Source organism: Pithys albifrons, chromosome 16, assembly GCF_047495875.1.
Source record: "Pithys albifrons albifrons isolate INPA30051 chromosome 16, PitAlb_v1, whole genome shotgun sequence".
Taxonomy (NCBI): Eukaryota; Metazoa; Chordata; class Aves; order Passeriformes; family Thamnophilidae; genus Pithys; species Pithys albifrons.
This window is the reverse complement of record NC_092473.1, coordinates 4293205-4312418: the sequence shown is the minus strand read 5'-3', so window position 1 is coordinate 4312418 and position 19214 is coordinate 4293205. Positions and strand designations below refer to the sequence as shown.

Below are 19214 nucleotides of genomic sequence, written 5' to 3'. Positions count from 1 at the left end.
TATGTATTCCTCCCTGTGTCCATTAACCTCAGCTGACAGTCCAATATGATAACTGTATACAATAAGCATCAAAATAAGATTGTGCAGATATTTTTCACTTGTTCACAAAAATGAACCAGCTTTACCCATTAATTATAAAAATTAGAAGGTTTTTTCCTTTTTTTCAATAGAAATTGATGCTTTCTATGTTGAATTATCCGGTAAATTTAGAGTTATATTGTATCAACTTGGTGATTCATAAGGAGAAAAACTGATTGTGAAAATACTGGTTTTTTTCTTCCATGCACTGAAGTATTTTTGCACGTTTTATTTGGAACTACACATCTCACCAATTCAGCTTACACAGAGAGAGAAAACTCACAAATGGGAAAACTTTGGAGCAAAACTTAACTACTACTACTATTATTATTATTATTATTATTATTATTATTATTATTATTATTATTATTATTGTTATTATTATTGTTATTGTTGTTGTGTTGTTGTTGTTTTGTTGCTGTTGTTTTGTTGTTGTTACTGTTATTATTATTATATAAATATTGTTCAGCTTTTTGGTTCAATGCAGAGGAATCAAAGTTACCATAAAAATAATCTGCATGCTGATAGTAAATGCATTTCTTTTCCTTAGCCAGCCCCCATAACCATCACATCCCCCACACTGCAAGAGGGAATTTAACAGACAACACTGAAGCTCAGCAGCTCTAAACCCTTTTGTGGTTGATAATGTGAAGTGTTTCAGAGCTGAAAGCAGATGTTTGGGAACACATCCAGCCTCCTCTGCCCACCAGCACAGCCCCAGAGGCAGGACAGGAGAACCCTGCCTGTAATGGAGTCACACAAAACCTGACTGCCACTCCCAGGAAAGGTTCACATGAAGTCAAATACAAGCAACATTTTGGAGCTCAAAGCTCCTTGGAATGTCCCTCACATCTCCTCCTCCATGTTTGCAACAGATGAGGTGCACACCTCTGAATTTTTGGGATCAGCACCCATGAATGGTGCACATTGATCAGAGAGCTGATAAATCCCCTTCCACACAGTTCCAGATAGGACTCATAACCCAGAGAGCATCCATAATGCCCCTGTGACTAGAGAAAAGTGTGAGCACATGAGCACCTTAAAGAGAAGTCAACCATCGGACAGCACATCTGGTTGGCCAAGTGCCAAAGGAATACCCTTCATCACACTCACTTAGGCTTTTGCAGTTCTGATTGACACCAAACCAAGATTCTGTACCAAATGTGCCCAACACTGTCAATGATTTCTTAGCTGTCCATGCTACATGAAAGCAAATTGAGAGGAAAGGCTTTCCCTACTATTTCCAAAACATTCTGGTATCTGCCTTTGATTATCAACAGCTCCCCTAGAACACAAAATTGCCACAGGTCTGGCTTATTTGGGACAAAACCATAATGAAAAAGCATTGAAGTAGAACAGATGGCTTTCTGTGGGACTTTATAGCCTGTTAGTGGGAATTCTATGATCAGAACACTGGGGAGTCCTTGGGTGCCTTGAATAAAACTCATGGTGGAGGCTCATCCTGAGTTCTTTTTTTATTTTTTTTTCCCATGCTTGCACTTGACATTAAGTCAGCATTTTTATGCCTGGAATAATGTACTTGGGAAAACAAACAAAAAAATGGACTCTTCATAAAAAAATCCACCACATTCTATAGAACCCTGATGGTATTTGACTTTTCCCTTATAAGAATACCAGTAATACTAAAAATTACATTCCCTCTGAAGCATCTTAAAAAGAAAATCATAATTAAAAAAAATTCTAAAATCACTGGTACCTTTAATGTGTAAAATAAACAAGTAAAGCATTATAATTGTTAGAGAGACTATTTCCAGCATCCAGATAAACCACAGCACCTTAAAGAAGGCCAAAAATTCCTAGTACGCTGTTTAAAGATTTTCATAGAATCACAGAATCATGGAATCGACTGGGTTGGAAAAGACCTCTGAGACCATCGAGTCCAACCCTTGGGCCAACTCCAGTCCCTTTACCAGATCATGGCACTCAGTACCATGGCCAAGCTCCGTTTAAAAATCTCCAGGGTGGATGAGGAATCCACCCCCTCTCTGGGCAGCCCATTCCAATGCCTGAGCACTCTCTCTGTAAAGAATTTCTTTCTGCTCTCCAACTTCAATTTGCCCTGGCAGAGCTTGAGCCCATCATGCCCCCTTGTCCTATTGCTGAGTGCCTGGGAGAAGAGACCAACCCCCACCTGGCCAGAACTTCCCTTCAGGCAGTTCCAGACAGTGCTGAGGTCACCTCTGAGCCTCCTCTTCTCCAGGCTGAACACCCCCAGCTCCCTCAGCCTCTCCCCACAGCACTTGTGCTCCAGTCCCTTCTCCAGCCTCGTTGCTCCTCTGGCCCCGCTCCAGCCCCTCAATCTCTTTCCTCAACTGAGGGGCCCAGAACTGAACACAACACTCAAGGTGTGGCCTCCCCAAGGCAGAGTCCAGGGGAAGGGTCACTGCCCTGGGCCTGCTGGCCACGCTAGTTTGGATCCAGGCCAGGACCCCATTGGCCTTCTTGGCCACCTGGGCACACTGGTGGCTCCTGTTGAGCTTCCTGTCCCTCAGCCCCCCCAGGTCCCTCTGCCTGGCTGCTCTCCAGCCACTCTGTGCCCAGCCTGGAGCGCTGCAGGGGTTGGGGTGGCCAAAGGGCAGGACCTGCACTTGGCCTTGTTGAACTTCATCCCATTGCAATCAGCCCATCTCTCCAGTCTATCCAGATCCCTCTGCAGAGCCCTCCTGCCTTCCAGCAGGTCGACACTCCCTCCCAGCTTGGTGTCATCAGCAAATTTGCTGGTGATGGACTCAATCCCCTCATCTAAATCATCAATAAAGATGTTAAACAAGACTGGACCCAACATAGACTGCTGGGGAACACCATTTTATTGATACTATCTCAGTCCAGAGGATAAAAAAAGGTCATTTATTCCCAGGGAATAAATGCTGGCCACTACAAAACACTTGCACTGGATAGTTCACTGTCTAGCCAAGCAGTTGATCACCTGCTGCCAAAATGCACATCAGCACAAGGGGCACTAAGCAAACCAGATGGCAGAAAAATCAAGTTGGTGTGAAAAAGGGAGGGACCAAGAGCACCTCATTTTCCTATTAATGGGAAATCAATGTTCAGATTTAATACTAAGTCAGTAACTCTCCAAATCATGGCGAAACAAACAAGAGAGGAGTGTTTTTTACCCCTTTGCAATTATATAGTCCTTGTACTGTGTTTTTAAGCTTTTCACCATCACCATATGGAAATAGCAATTGTTTTGTTAGCATTTGCCTACTATTCAGTAGGAAAGACTTAAGACTGAGAGAAGTTTCAAAAAGCAGACTGTGAAAGAAATAATCTAAAAAACTGCATATTTAAGAATTAGAGAGAATTTTTAAGGCAGCTGCACATTTCATGAAATGAACACATGTATCTGAATAAAACAAAATCTTTACAGAGTTTTGAAATTACATGACCTCAGAGTAACAGTTGCTTTTTCATGTTCACAGAGAAGAGAATCTGGAACATCTAATTAAATGTCAGGATTGATTTCACATTTTTAAGTTTGAATTTTATGGATCTGCTTTTCAAAAACTTACAATACCAAAACAATAATTAAAAAAAAAGATTAAAGAGAGAAAAAGAATTACTGTTTTGTCAGAGGTTATGAATTACTCAAAAGTCTTGTATATTAACCATTTTATTCAGACTGATTTACTGTTATGTGTTTTGATGAAGACAACAGTTAAAATCTGTATAATTAATCTATGCCAACTCAAAGAGATTCTTATCTCCTGTAAGAAATGGGTAAAGATAAGAAGAATTGATTTCCTGCCCCTCCCATCTCTCGTATGACCCCACGTTTGAAGAACAGCTTCAGGGGTTTGTTATTTGCTGAAAAAAACCCACCTCACCAATATATGTAACAATGTCCAAGAATGAGCACTCTAAAGGAGATTTGTATGTGCCTGAAAAATTAATGCAGTTCAAAATAACCCATTTTATGTCCCTCTATGACTAGCTAATCCTAGAATAATCAAAATTATTCTGTGACTTTTTAAGTAGTTCCACCCATCCTGGGGCTTTACAACAAGGAACTTTACCCAGAAGTTATAAAGGAACAGGAACAAGACAAACTTTAAAGCCCATCCTGTTAAAGCCCCTGTCATGGCCAGGGACATCTCCCACCAGCCCAGGGTGCTCCAAGCCCCATCCACCCTGGCCTTGGACACTTCCAGGGTTGAGGCCTCACCACCCTCACAGTAACATCTCATCTAAACCCAGCCTAAATTTCCTTTACTGACAGGCAGTACTTACATGCCTTACCCACACTGTATCAGCATCATTTTCTGCTGAGCTTTTTTTCTCATATTTTTCTCAATCTTATCTCTGAAAAGACCAAACTCACATAAAAAATGGTATTACTGATAGAATTCCTTCCCAAGAAAACTCTTAGCCACTATTAAATAAGCACAGTTCTTTTATATAAGTTTCCCCCATGAAGATTTCCATGATGGAAACTGTGATAAAACTCTCTGTGGTGACTGCAATCTCTGTATCTTTAGACAACACTCTACATTTGGGTTTAAAAGGGAATATCACTGCAGGGCTGAGGACTTGGTACCATTTGCTCCATCACATCTTCTGCCACCTGTACAGATGATACAGATGAGCCTCTGAGCAGCCTGATCCAGTGGAAGGTGCCCCCTGCCCATGCCAGGGGGTTGGAAACGCATCATCTTTAAGGTTCCTTCCTAGTCATACAATTCTGGGATGGTGTCAGCTGCCAGAAGAAACCAAACCTCTTCAAGTGCTTAGGAGACTTCAAGAATCTGTATCTACTGTCAGCCAAAGAGCCACACAAGCTCATGAATTACAGAGAGATGTTTGAGATTACAATTACCCTCTCTTCATACAATAAAGAATGAATACATGTTGTGTGGCCACACAGCTTTGGGGAAACCAGACCAACATGTAAGTTGTTATGTGTTCTGTTTCTGACACTCCCAAAAGCAGGAACAACCACCCAGTCACAAGATGAGACAAGAGCAGCTGAATGACCTTTCAACAGAAATAAGAATCTCAAGTAAATTGTGGAAGGACTGTAACATCTGAAAGTGGTCACTTCACTGTGGCCTCTGTGCAGGCCACCAAAATTGGAGACAATGAGCAACAGAAGGACTTCTCCAGGGAACCAAGCTTTGGAAGCCAGGGGGAGACTCCAACAACTTCTTCTAAGTAGAACAGAACAGGAATTCTTCCTCAAACAGCCAAGTTCTCCACCCAATTCACTAACCAGGTAACTTGTTCCCTTCAGGCAATATCCAGTCCTTGCACTGTACAGTCAATTCAGCATTTTCAAATGGAATTAAACTGACAAAAAAATAAAAAAAAAAGGTTGAGGTATTTTAGGAACATCTTTTCACTGACTAGGACTTGGCACAAAATATTGAGCTAGAAGATAAGCCACAGTAACATACAGCTTCTTGTTCTTTTTTTTCCCTACAAGATAAAGTCCCTGATGTGACACTGAATCTCTGTCAGCTTGTTTGTTTTTTTAATTTCCCACTTCATGACAGGTAGATATTTAATACCACTGGATGACTTTTATTCATGGTGAAAGATCTTTCAGGATTCTCCAGTACTTTCTACACTAATAGAAATGTAATTAAGAATAATTGAGTTAAACCCCATAAATCATAACTCCACAGTGCACACCTCCACTCCCAGCTGCACAGGCTCAGTTCAGAGACAAATTCAAAATACAACATCCAGGCAGCAAAATTTCTTGTGCACTAAATCCATATTAAAATTTCATTGGCAGTTGATTCCAACTTCATTAAACCTTAAACAGTTTATTGAATAATTAGAAAATACCATAAACATGTATTTTATTCCTTCAAATACTGTTCCTAAAAGGATGACACATACTAAATTTAGCCTAATTTTTTAACAGATTCTTAAGTATAAATAAGAAAATCAACTTGATGAGACAAATGCAACAGGTAGAAACTGTGAATAAATAAGACTTGTCAAAGATGTTCCATTAGCTACTGAGAAAATAAAGATTACAAAACCCACTATTAGGAAAACAAAATAAAAACCCCAACAACCAACACAAACAATTATGGAAGTTGCAAATCCTGTGCTTTGTTGCCCAAGTTTATAGATTTCAAAGGACAGAGCCACAGATCCACTTGGGTTATCAGACCTCTGGACAGGCAAACACTGAAGCTGTTCTAGGTTGCTTCAAACAGCTCCACACAAACTACTATTAACACATAGTTGGCCAAACCAAGTAAATTCACAGCTTTCAATTCCTGGAAGAACTTATTCTTCAGTTATGTACAGAATGCAGCTGGATGCCATCAATGTGCCAATCAACAAGAATTTCCCTTTCCATACACAAGAACAGCTGTGTCTATATATTTTAGAAAATTCTGATAAAAAGCTTGATGTAAGTAATGGGAACTGGACTTAGAGTGACTATTTGTTGTGCTCCACATTACACTTCTAAATACTATTTCATGTAGGAGATCAGGTACACTGTGAGACAACACACGTGATCTTATCAGCAGCTCATCAGCCATGGCAGAAAGAACATAAAGAGTACTACAGGTCCTGCAGTTTTTTATTTATTCCTCACACAACTGCTTTACTATAATACCTACAAAAAAGCAGCTTTCCCAACAAACAGCAATGGCACTTTTGCCCCCCCCCCACTGCTAAACTTGCCAGTCAAAAAAACCTCATTCAAGCACAAGATCTGCCTGTAAATAAATACCTGGCTAAGGAGGCAGGTCCTGCAATGTGCCCTGCAGGCCACAGAGCTCAGACTTTAACCAACTGCCTAGAAAAGGCAAGCCAATAGTTGTGGTTCTCTGGTTTATTCCCAGGAGTTTCACAGCAAAAGAATCCCCTCCTAGTTCCACCCTCTCATATAAATGTCAACCACCGTGTATTAGCCCATCCCTTGGGGACTCTTGTGCAAATGCTTTTTGTGAACAGCATTGCAACAGCAACCTTGTTATGAAAGCCCAAGTTATTTGGCAATCACACACACAGCAATAAGTAAAAATAAAGAAATAAACCCCACTATTACAGGTAATGAAACCCCTCAGATAAATACACTTAAGCAAAACAATCATATTGCAGAGGAAAGCAAATCTCAGCAAAATCAAATGCTTTAGAAATCGTGGGGGTTGTTGTGTACTTTTTAGATTAGTAATGTATTCACTTGTGTTTTGAACAAATTAATAGAATTGCTTTTCTGAAGAGTTTCAGCATGACTATCACAAAAATAAATAAACTCTATTTTCAAAAGCATCATCCCAGAACAATTCATCTACTTATCACCAAATCCTTCATGCTGTTTTTTTATTCTATCACTCATATTCCCACTTCGTGAACTGGATACCAAAGCTACTCTTTGCTCATTATGAACAGAAGGAAATAAATAAAAAGGAAATCCTTCTTAAGATACATAAATCCAGCCCTAATCTTCTCACTCTAATCAAATAATCTAAGATAAATAATGCCTAAATGACATCAAGAGTTTGGGGAGCAAAGGCGGAGGGATGTGAAAGAGTGGAAGGAAAGCACTGAGGGTTCTCACATTCAGGCCACTTGGACAGGAAAGTGCTCTCATTTTAGGCTGAAGCACCAAAAAATACTCTGTAGGACGAGTTTCCAGGTGCCAGCCTGAAGAGTAAACTGCATTTTGTAATGCCTTTAAATAACTTTATCTCCTCATTGCCTGGTTCTTGTGTGATGCAGAGACAAAGAGTAGCACACGTGGATTTGATGCAACCTTTAAATATAGAACTGCAGTTCTGTTTCAGTGTATTATTACACGGATGGGGCCGCTGAATGTTTAAATTTTTACTGTATTTAACAAACAGCAGCAAAGAAAAGCAGTAGAAAGAGGAAGAGTAGTTTGAGGAAAGCCATTTTTATCAAGTTCAGAATTATGTTTTGCAAAATGCTTGCAAAAATAGTTTTAGTGGAGTGAGAATTCACCAAATTAAAAAAATAATACAGGTTTTCAGTAGAAAAAGTTATTTTGGTTTTGTAGCAGATCTAACCAAAGTACAACAGACATGGAGAAGAGATGACAGTAAAATAGTGGAGAACCCTCAGCATTGCTTCTGCCCAGGGTTAGCAAGCCTCAAAACAACCTGGATGTTATTATGAAATTAAGTTTTTGGGGGAGGAATAAACCCAACACCCCTTCCATTTAGGAAAGAGAAAGGTTTTCCGAGGGCCAGGTGTGTTTGTGAGCCTGCACTGCCATCGTCTGGCTGTGGAGTGACACCAGCACGGGTGGCCAAACTGCAGGCAGGTGGAACACTTGGGTCTGAATGAACCAGGCTCTAACAGCTCACACACTTGTGGTGATAGAAGGGACTGAGGGGATTTGTAGCCTTTATATCGAAAAGCATTGAATACTTAAAGGAAAGAAATGATTCTCAAGTGAAAACAGAACAGGAGAGCAGAACATTTGTATCAACTGACTGAAACCGTGGCTAAAAATGTCATGTAATTATAATTCTGCTTCCTTGTATTGTTGTTTTGGTGGTTTCTTTTTTTTTTTTTAATTGAGTTAATAGTTTAAATAGTTTTTCTAGGTTAAATAGTTAAACTATGCAGTTTGAAAAACATTCCCAAACAGTTTATGACTAGGGACCTTAAGAGGAAAATGCACAAAGTTGTACTTCATTAATTGACTGAAATGAACAATATATTTTAAAGTAGTTATCTTGTAACATTTAAACTACACACATATAAGTGACTCTGTGCTTCCCTATGCCAGGGTGGGGAAAAAAAAAAGAAAAAAACAATATTTTATTGCTTGTAATAATTATTAGAGTATTCTCTAGTTTCTGGAACCACAACTTTCAGGGTTACCAAAAACAGCTTGAGTGATATTTTAAACAAAGCTCAAATAAAAGAAACAGAGAGTTATTTTTCCTAATGAGAGAAGCCAGTGTTTGGCTCATCAGTGTGGTCCTAAAATTCAGATATAGGGGATAAAAAAGCCAGTGTATGATACATGTGACCCTCTGAAAACTCACAATAAACTTGGGTAGGTGTCAAAGGCACAGGAAAGTAAATGGCAATGTAAGAGCAGTTTGGGACATTTACAAGAACTTCTTTCAAGTGAATGTGAAGTTTCAGAGCTTTTTTTAAATCAATTCTACAACAGTGATGTGAAGAGTGACTACAAGGAAAGGTAAGTTCTTTAGCATGCAGAGTAGCTTGGTCTGGTTCCAACCTGCCTCAACCCTTGCAGTCTTCTGTGCTGGATAACAGATCACATTTGAGCCCAGTACTGTTTGGTGTCAGTGCACAAAGTCAATGAGCCAAGCTCAAACTTGAGTTCAAAATAAAGATGGGCAGTCTTTGGCAGAATTTGTACTAGTTAAAATTCATAAAAAGGGTGCAGAACTTTAAAAATGAGACACTTTTCTTCAAGGACTTGACTTTAGAAACACATATTAAAAGTTTTGGAACCAAATGATCCTCAGACCTCATTACAACAACTAATATTTGCATCTGCTTCAGCTGAGGCTCCAAGCATGGCAAGTGAGCCCCACACTTGGGGTCTTCTTTACCCAAGGTGGAAGTGGAAGCTTTTTACCTTGTGCAGTAAAAGATTCAGTCTCACCAGAACCACATCTCCTGCCAAGGCTGTAAAGTAAATAAACTGTACCCAGTTGGTCTTAATTATCTTAATGGCCATGGCAAGTGCTGAGGGAATGCCCACAATTCCAGGTTCTCCACAGGAATTTCAATCACACAGCTGTATTGCACTGAAATTCATTTGGAAATAAGGTTCCCAGGGCTGATTTGAAGAATGAATTTCAGTGTCCCTGGAAAGCATTTGATCTCACTGCAGGGCAAAACTGGCCAGAACTGCAGCACGTGGGGTGTGGGGGGTTGGTCTGCACAGTGCAGGAATCTGGGATGGCATAGAGCTGTTAAAGAAAGCAGCCTGCAATTAAGATCCAATCAACTGTCTGGTTCAGACAATAAATGCAGCTGGAAAACACAAGCATGTGCTAATTTGGGCTCAGATCAAAACTAGACATGTGGAGATGGACAGCTTATACACTTGATGAGGTGAGAAGCCATACTATGTGCAGTTTGAGCATCCCAGAGGAAGACAATACAGCATAAAGGCAGATCCAATAAAGGCCACAAGCTGGAGCAAAATTAAAAATTATAGAGGTACCATTTTATATATTTAAAGTATCATATCAATGAGAGCTCTGTCACCACATGGAAACTGGAAAGCAGAAAACCAAGGTGGCACATTTAAATACTTCCCTAGAACTAGTTGCAGAAAAATTTCATTTCTAAACACATTATCTGTGCTTATATGAAATGCTTTAATCCTTTATAATAAAATACATCAGGAAACTAACATGTAAATAATGTAGACTAAAACATCAGCAAAGAATACAATAAAAACCAAAAACCTGCAGAATGGGTGGCACAAGACAAGATAGTTTAACACACTTCAATACAGAAGTCAGTCACTAAATTAGGGAAGGCTTCCTATTTCACACAACTGAAACAATTAAATACAGCTCCATGTAGCTGGAATTCGTTCCTTAATCTGACACACACTAGTAAAGAGATTCTGACTTTGATACGAATAAAGCTGTAATGAATAGATGGAGCATTTCTTTTATGGATGCTTGAATTTTAATATTCTCACAGATTTGCTGCAATACTGATTTGAAATGTTTTAAGCTTAGTTTTTGTACTTTTTTACTTAGATCGTGTAAAAAAGATGGATTTTTTTTTTACATTTTAATAAACAGTGTGTCACAGTTCTTGAAACTATTTATAGGGTAAAACAAACATAGAGGTGCAAATTTCTTCAGTTTTTCCAACTTTTCAAAACTATTCCATTACTGTCATGAGAAATTGCATCTTCTATAGCAGCAAAAAGGCATCAAACCAGATACAAACCCCAACCCTCTTAAACTATCCAGCACTGTGTTTTACTGTTATGGAAGATCATGGTGGAGATGTTGACTTGTCCAGGTCAAAAGAACCAGCAAATGTGCCCTTGACCAGATGCCACCTGTGTTAAAAAGCACCCCCGACTTGGGGTGTTTCTGTGACCCAAAGAAATCCTGCAATCTGTTTAGCACAAATACAGTAATGCAGATGAGGGCAACAGGACAAGGAAAATACAAGCCAGCAATACAATAAAACATAAACCTCTGGTGGCAAAGATTTGCAGGATGTAGCAGTGACAGTGTCAGAATTGGGATGGTCTAAGGCACAAAGAATATTTTCCGTGGAGGTATCAGTTAGTGAAATAGGATTTTAGCTCTCCTTGCAAATTTTATCTTGCATCCCTCACTAACCACTTACCTGTCCAGCAAAAGACCAGAGCAAAGCAAAGTTTTAATGAACATGTCAAACTAATTTGCCAAAGCAACTGAATTTCAGAGAAGTCACACATGAAAAAAACCTGCTCTGCACCTTGGTCTTCATATCAAGTCTTGAAAATAAAAGACAGTAACAGAGATCAGATTTTTTTTAAAATGGAATTCTTTTTAACTCAAACCAAAATGTTTGCCACTGGCTAGTATGCACATCATCATTATCTAGGGGAAAAAAAGATAAATGAACATTCCTTGTACATTACTTTGCTGTCAGGGAGAAGAAAAGGATAAAGGAATTTTTTTTTAAGACTTTGAATATTAGCATTCTTCTTTCAGTACTTACACCGTATCTTCTTACAGAAATAACCCCTATTTTCTTTTAAAAAAAGTTGTTAGACACAAAGTATGAAATAGTGAGACATCACTGTACACTAGTCCTTTTGGTATTGTCCTGGGTGTCCTATTTTAGTACTCAAGAGATGAGATACATGGCAGAATCCCTGGATATTCCTGACCTTGATCAACAAGAACAAATTTTTAGCTGAACTGTGCAAAACTGCTATGATTACATCAATCTAATCTGGAAAGCACATGGTTTATATATAAACCATAGTCTCTGTCTCATCCATCAAACTGAAAGACTATAAAACACACCTCTGTAAGAAAATCAGAAAATAATCAATCTATTAACCCTTATTTTACTCATCAACAATGTTTCAAAGACAATAGAAACATGCATAGATATTCAAGTTTGAAAATATTGATATATATTATATATACATATTTAAACATAAGTACTGCTATAATAACAGGCTTATTAGAGGAAAAGACTCTCTACATCACTGCTGAAGAAATCAGTTCTGAAATAAGGGAATTAGGAAGTTTTGATCAAAATGCCCAGCACCAGACACCCAGGCAGCTGTAAAAAGCAATCTATTGCTACAGAGAAAAGATTTACCTGGCAAAAGATCCAGTACAACATAAAAAGACAAACTGGAATCAATGAGAAATGAATTGGATTACTGGACAGAAGCATATTCTTGCATGTGTTCAAGCTACTGGGAAAGTAATAGAGCCAGCAGGTATAAAAAAAGCCTTCCAAATGTCTGCTTACCCTTTCCTGATCCAATCACAGCCATCCCGTTAATCAGGTTGGATTACATCCCAGATATTAATTTGGCAAAGAAAACAATCGTCTGATTCAGTCTGTCCCCTTCAAATATGCTGCAAACAATCTGCCCCTGCCAATCCTGCCATGCCTGTGCTCCTGGAGAGCCATCTGATCAGGTTCTAGATGACAGAAGTCGAAGCTCAGCCACAAATGCCACAAGGCTGTCCCTGGCCATTAACAGCGTGTTAACCTGTCCTCTGCCTCCCAAGGAAGTGCTGAACTGCACAGTGAAGGGAGACAGTTCACAGAGTTCCAGGCTCCTTTCAACCACAGATAAATAAATACCACCTATGAACTATGAACAAAGGATTACTGGAGGAGGCAGAGGCACAGCTTTCTCCCTGTGCTGCTGTTGGGATTCCTTTTTGCAAAGTTTCAGGAATCTGAGCCTTCCCACCAGATCTTCCCCATAACACTGCTGCTAACACAGCAGTATTCTGGTTATCCTGAACAGCATCAAGGCCTTTCCTTTGCTCATTCTGACTCTCCCACACCCCAGAGAGCAGGATAGTGCCAGGGGACATGGGGAGAGGCCAGAGCAATATCCCATGCCATGTGACATCATGCCCAGCCACACCACCAGGGCAGTGGCAGAGGGCACGGTGTGGTGTTGATGTGAAGGGCTGTGTCTTCCAAGATTCTGTTTTTCAGGCTGCTGCACATCAGTCTGCATGTGAGAGGTGGGGACTGGAGACATCCCCTGCATCTCCTGCGGGTTTGCTGTTGTTTAGGGGTTTTGGTCCCCTCACTTAATAAACCCTTTTTTCTCAATCCATGAATTTTCTTGCTTTTGCCTTTGCTATCTCTCTCCAGTTCCACTGGGCAGGTGGCAGTGAGCAAGTGGCTGGGGAAACTCAGCTGCTGCCTCAGCCAACCCATCACCAACCCCTTGGGTTTACATTGTTGCCCTTTTCCTTTGCTGTGGTCATGCTGTTAAGCATAAGAAATACCTCCATTGGAATCACTGTTTTCAGAAAGCCTCAATTCCTGAAAAGAATCCCCACCATGAGCCAAATCCTGTACAATATCTAAGAACCATAAGCATAGAGAGTCAAAACACCACCCCATCCACAGACATGTTGATGAGACGCAGTAGCAAGAAAATATGCACATTTTTAATACCTAATATTGATATATAATTTCCACAAGAAACTTTTTGTTACTGGTTATAAGGAGAACAAAGGCAAAAATGTAACATGTATTCCAATTTCTAAAAGGATTTCAATTTTCAACATCAACATTTAAACTTGCCATGGGGAGTTTTTGATACAGAAAAGATGTTTTTTACCTCTCTCCATTTTGTGATTTGGAACAGTGAAGCACTGGCCTGCCTCAAGTTCTTTTCACAGATTTCAAGTACAATTTTGCCCATTTCCTGTGTTTTAGTGTTTTCATTTCCAAGTTTCAGTGAAGAGATACTGGACTAAGCAACCTGTGCATCACAGAGAGCTGCCTGAGATCAGCCTACCTGTCAGGTGGTGGTAAAAAAAGACAAAGCAACTGCAACCTCCTCTACAACAGCATGTTTATGGGTGTCTTTTAACAAGAGCTGTACTACAAGGACTGCCATTTCCATTTTTTTTTCCTGGAGAAACACAATCTCTAGGCTTCCACCTGACCAGTAAGACTCTTTAAGGATACTTCATGAAAACAGAACACCTATTCCAGAGACCTGTTAAGTCAATGATGGCTACTTCTCTTACTGCATGGAAAATTAAAATGTGGAACAAAACACTTACATGGCTAAGCACAGACAAACATGTCCTCAGTCAGGAAAAAAAAAAGTTTTAATGCTTTTAGACATACACTTCCTTCTAAAGGGCATGTCCCCTCAAGAACTGAGGTTTCTGTATGGTCAATAAACACTTCTGAGTCCAACGTGGTTCACATTAGACATTCCAGATGTACTGTCGAGGCACAGAGTCAAGGAAAGACACCTCATTTATTTTATGGCTCCTCAATCCCTGCATTCTATCTTTCAGAAAATACATCATTTTCTAAAACCTTGAATTAACCACAGAAGTTGGATATATTTACAAATTACAACCTCTAATTAGTTTATTTTATCTTTTGGAGAACTGGAAAAGTTAGAAAGTATTCTATTAAACTGTTCTGGTAAGTTTAATCAAAAAATCTGTGTTAAACAGTTCTATTAATGACCACTAACATCCGTTGACAAAGAGAGATTATATTTTCACATGTCAAAAAAAAAAAGGGGGAGGGAAGTTCCAGATTACAAAAAGAAGTAGTGACTAGAAATATGAGGCTCAGCTCCAACAGATAAAGTGAAAAGGTTTTTTAGTCATTAGATTCTATCATTTCAGTTTCCCCAATCTTGAAATTCTTAACTTTATTCCACATGGAAAATTCAAGATGAGAGTCAAAAAGAAGGCAAAGTATTACTGGTTGCCAGCAAAGGTCTGCTCAACTCCAATGCTGGGAAACATTTGTCTACAAAAAGAGCCCCAGCTTGTACCAAGAGACTGAATGTGAGTTCATGACACAGCAAGTTTATCCCACTGCACAGCCAAGGCTCTGCCCCTCGGTGACAAAGGAGAACATGAGCTGGTGTGCAGCTCCCAGGGCACAGGCACAGCCAGAACCAGCCTTTGCCACCTGCTGCTGACACAGAGACTTCTGAACCCACTTTTCAGGACACCATTTCTGGTTAACTTGTACGAATACATATATTCCTTATTTTAAACAAGTGTCTCTGATGTTCAGCTATGGCTTTGGCTGATGTGCCTTTGAATTCTTACCAAGTCACAAAAATGTAATTAAGCTGCAAACTCACTAAAAGCATCGTGGCTTTGACCACCTTCATCATCAGGGACCTCAGTGGTGCAGTAGCTGCCCTGAGGATCAACCTGCAGCTGCCCACCATGCCTGACCTCACTGACAGCCCTTTGGAACCTGAGGTGCCTTTTATCAAACTGGTTTTTTTGTGTTTCTGGGACTGTCCCACAGCCCAGCCCTGACCTGAGGGGGGCAGTGGGCAGGAGCAGCCCCTCAGCACCAGTAGGTGCTGGGCAGAATTGGTTCTGGCTGTCCCTGTGCCCTGCACACTGAGTCACAAAGCCTGACAAAAATGGTGCCAACCTAAATGTCCCTGCTGCCCCTCACCTCACCAGCAGAACTGGCATGGACCCAATTCCTCATCTATCTTATTCTTTCCCCCAGTGACTGAGGGTTTGTGTTGGTTGTCAGTGAGTTAAATGAAAGAGAAATCCCCAACTGGAGACTGTTCTGCCTGACACAGAGATAATTTGGCTCAGGTCAGTGTAAGACCTCCCAGAAAACTCCCAAAACCAAAGAGGCTTCCCCAGGCTTATGGAACATAACCAGGGATCAGCCTGCAAGTGCTGCCAGAGCCATGGCAGGCTTTGATGTGAACACCCAAAATCCTGGTAGTTTTGATAGGAGCACTCCAAGAAACAGTGGGAGACCAAGTGACCCAGGAACTTTACAGGAACCTGGTGCCTTCCCTGTCCCTCAGCCCCTGCAACCATGGGGTTCAGCAACATAAAGGACAGAGACTACAGATGGATCTGTAAATAAAGTGGTTCATCTGTACCTACTGTTACCTCCATCCTTTTTTGCCAACAGTCACACATCTCTACTAAAAAAGGTGAGAAAAAATAAAGGGAAGCAAATGTCTACTTTGAAACTAAGTTATCTCTGGAGCCACAATGGCCATGATTCCCTTAGGTGGATGTACACAATACAAAACTACACACTGAGACACAGGTAATGCATTTAAATCCAGGCCATTTGGCCTTGGTATCTGGCACATTGCAGAGGATCTGACAGGTCACACTCACACCTGGTAGGGTTAGCTAACAAAGCTAAGGTCAGCCCTAACTTCCTCATGGCCTCTGGGTTCTGAAAAGCCAACACTGCCCAAACATTTGAAAGGAAATGTTTCACCACACAGTAGCAAAAGTTGCATTTCCCTATTGCTGCAAGTTTTTTTAGTTCACAAGTACAGAGAAGATCCAAGACATGCTCCCATTAACAGCATATTAATCTTAATAATCTGTGGAGTTTTCCCTTTTTTGTAGAACTTCAAAAGCCAATTCCTCTCTGTGTTCTTACACCTCTTAAAAACTTAATGTCCAGATGTAATCAAGAGTTCAGCAAGGCTTGTCTCCCATGAATTATTTTTCAGCTAATTTTGACAGATAATTAGCATCAAATCAAACTTCAGTTCTCCCTCTCCACTTGACTTCCCCCACAATCTGAATATTTTAACTTTACATTTAGATCAGTTTTAAAACAAAAAGTTTCTCTCTGTTGTCCCCTTCCTTGTCCCAAGATGAAATATAATTACGTGTATGCAATGCAGGTACAGTACATGAATATATGACAAACTTGTGCATATAAGTGAAAATAATTTTTTTATTCATGTATAATAAAGAATGCTATTTCTACTTCAGTGAGCTTTTTAGGAGTTATTAGCAGGAATGTGTCATATATCTAATAAAACTTATTTCAAGGTAGAGGAAATAAAAAAAAAGTAAAATAAAATGTCTCTTTAAGAGCTAATTCTCTACAGTCACAAAATTATAGTTTCAAGATTTACCAAAATATCTTCAAAATGACGATTTGAAAAAACAAACAAACAAATAGAAAACCCCTCCTAATAAAATTTATTTGCAATAGCAATCATGTTTCTACATAGTAACACAGGGATAGAAAATATGATGGTTAAAGATGGAACATATTGGCAAAAAGAGTGTAGTAAAAGCTTTTTTTAGCACTGTGCCTTCCCAGGTATTGCAGCACCATATCTGTGTCCCTTCTGTGGATTCAGCATATGTAAAAGTCAGGCAGCAGAACACGTTGACACTTCAGTGGGAGGTCAAATTATTGTTTTGGCACTTCTGTCACGCCTGTCACTTCAATTCCACTTTATCAAATTACAGATTGCTAGATAGAGTTGGATTAAGGGGAAAGACAGACACACACACACAGAGGAGCAACTGTCACCACTTCAGTTGTGAAATGCCATAATTGCATGTCAGTGCCAGGAAGAACAAGAGAGCAGTAATAGGACTGACATTATGAGCATTCAAATACTGGGGAACTTTGCAGCAAGACTGTGCACTGTGTCAAGGCACATGCCAGGGAAGGGACTGCATTTCTCAGGGTTTCCTCACATTAGAATTGCCAATATTTATTAGCTGACTCATGCAGTGGGTTAAGTTCCAGGGCAACTTTCAGCTCCCTGCTTTTCCAGAATTAGTGCTCTTACTTGAAAAGAACATAAACCAAGACAAAGGTGGAGAAAAACACCCCTTTGACTTAAAAATAGCACTAAAAGTAATATAAATAACAATAAATGATGCTTAAACAACTTAGACTATGGGTTTGATTCAGTTTTTTGAGTTTCAGGATACCTGGAGTGCAAGAGACCTTGAATTAAAATAATTGTGAAGACTCAGCCATGATTTCAAGTAACTTTTCTGGTGACAAGCAAACAAACTACAAACACAACAACACTTTTGTGGGAGTTGTGAAAACTTCCAGCTCTGTACTGAGGGAGATTCAAGAAGTGCCATGTAAATCTGACTTGCATGAGCTGAGATGTCAGTGGAACCCTCTGGTGTGCTGTGACAGGAGGATACTATTCTTGGAACAGCTCATTATTCTCCCGCCTGGATTCCTCCCCCTGGTTCCTGAATCTGTGGTCAATCCTCTACACTTTGTGTGGTCCTGTCATGGGATGGTTCAATGATAGTTCTTACTATTTGTACAACAGCTTAAGAGACAGAAGAAATAGGACCATTTGTTCACTCTGCCAGAGAGCAGAAGGCTCATTAATGTTCAAAACTTCCTTAGGTTCCTCTAAATCTACATCCAGACACAATTTAGACACTTCCCTACCAATCTATTGGAGTCAGTGATCCTCTCCCATCAAAAAATTATTTTTTATTAAAAAGAGTAAAAATCCATTTCAAAAACCTACAAAATTATCCAGATTGTATGATGCTTTCACAAGGGAATAAAAATGATACTCATATTCACTGCTATAGAGCCCCTAAACAGCAGAAAAAGGGATTACAATGAAAGGAAATAGTAAATAAATATATCCACATCTTTGATGCCAGCAGTTGACTCATTCTCTCCATAATGCTCATCAGCTCCTCACTATTTGATACTTTTATTAATTCCCTCCCAGACTAACCTGAAGGACATTAGAGACAATGGATAAATCTTTCTCCTAATAAAAACAATTTAAACTGTCATGAAAAACATCTTCACTTGATCACTAGAAATAAAAAAATATAAAATCACAAGAAGCCATTGAATAGACAAAGCAAAACGTAATTGCAATGCTGTTTCTTTTTCTCCTCATTTTGCCTCAGACACACTTTCTAACCTTGCCCACGTTTCCCCTTCACACTTCCATTTCCCCATATGTAACTCGAGCAATAGAACTGTAAGTACTTTCCTCATAGGTGTTTTTAATTTGTTTGTGAAGTAATTTGAGATCCACTGACAGAAGGTACCAAGAAAAAAATAGAAAAAAATGATAAAATATTTCCCAGAGTAAGCACAGAAAAGAAAAGGCATTACTGCCTATCCCATATCCCACAGAAGGAAATGGGGAGTTATGAAAC

General features: G+C 39.7%; 1 protein-coding gene across 24 annotated transcripts in view; it reads right to left on the bottom strand.

Moving 5' to 3' along the window:
• RBFOX1 (RNA binding fox-1 homolog 1) overlaps positions 1-19214 on the bottom strand; it is a 795203-nt gene that overhangs the window by 495126 nt on the left and 280863 nt on the right. Inside the window, exon 1 of one of the 24 annotated variants that reach the window (XM_071570939.1) lies at positions 6800-6813. The exons of the other annotated variants lie outside the window; for them this stretch is intronic. The gene's annotated coding sequence lies outside the window, so the exon portion shown is untranslated. Of the gene's footprint in view, positions 1-6799; positions 6814-19214 lie in introns of those variants that run through there. 24 annotated transcript variants of the gene reach the window in all.